Genomic DNA, 1,386 nt, shown 5'->3' on the forward strand with positions numbered 1-1,386 from the left:
ATGCAATCACTCTGAAAAACGTCAACCTAATCCCGGCCCGGAGGGCCGAGTGTCATATCCCATTCGACTCAGTTCGTCGAGATCGGAAAAAGTCTGTATGTGTGTGTGTATGTATGTATGTGTGTGTGTATGTGTGTGTGTGTGTATGTATGTGCGTATGTGTCAAATAATGTCACTCATTTTTCTCAGAGATGGCTGGACCGATTTGCCCAAACTTAGTCTCAAATGAAAGGTGCAACCTTCCCATCGGCTGCTATTGAATTTTGGATCGATCGGAATTCTGGTTCCGGAATTACGGGTTTCAGAGTACGGCCACACAGAAATTTCTCATATAAACTATAGGAAAAATTAAAAACTGAATTTTTATTTTTGATGCTAAATGTGTTCAAGGTGCATGAAACGTCGAGATTTGATGTAAACTCGAAAAAAAAATTTGACTACGATTCACTTTTTTGGATTTTGGCACATTTTTGCCTTTCTCATATAGAAAGGTTATGCAATCACTCTGAAAAACGTCAACCTAATCCCGGCCCGGAGGGCCGAGTGTCATATCCCATTCGACTCAGTTCGTCGAGATCGGAAAAAGTCTGTATGTGTGTGTGTATGTATGTATGTGTGTGTGTATGTGTGTGTGTGTGTATGTATGTGCGTATGTGTCAAATAATGTCACTCATTTTTCTCAGAGATGGCTGGACCGATTTGCCCAAACTTAGTCTCAAATGAAAGGTGCAACCTTCCCATCGGCTGCTATTGAATTTTGGATCGATCGGAATTCTGGTTCCGGAATTACGGGTTTCAGAGTACGGCCACACAGAAATTTCTCATATAAACTATAGGAAAAATTAAAAACTGAATTTTTATTTTTGATGCTAAATGTGTTCAAGGTGCATGAAACGTCGAGATTTGATGTAAACTCGAAAAAAAAATTTGACTACGATTCACTTTTTTGGATTTTGGCACATTTTTGCCTTTCTCATATAGAAAGGTTATGCAATCACTCTGAAAAACGTCAACCTAATCCCGGCCCGGAGGGCCGAGTGTCATATCCCATTCGACTCAGTTCGTCGAGATCGGAAAAAGTCTGTGTGTGTGTGTATGTATGTATGTGTGTGTGTATGTGTGTGTGTGTGTATGTATGTGCGTATGTGTCAAATAATGTCACTCATTTTTCTCAGAGATGGCTGGACCGATTTGCCCAAACTTAGTCTCAAATGAAAGGTGCAACCTTCCCATCGGCTGCTATTGAATTTTGGATCGATCGGAATTCTGGTTCCGGAATTACGGGTTTCAGAGTACGGCCACACAGAAATTTCTCATATAAACTATAGGAAAAATTAAAAACTGAATTTTTATTTTTGATGCTAAATGTGTTCAAGGTGCATGAAA

This window comes from Topomyia yanbarensis, chromosome 2, assembly GCF_030247195.1.
Source record: "Topomyia yanbarensis strain Yona2022 chromosome 2, ASM3024719v1, whole genome shotgun sequence".
In the NCBI taxonomy this organism is placed as follows: domain Eukaryota; kingdom Metazoa; phylum Arthropoda; class Insecta; order Diptera; family Culicidae; genus Topomyia; species Topomyia yanbarensis.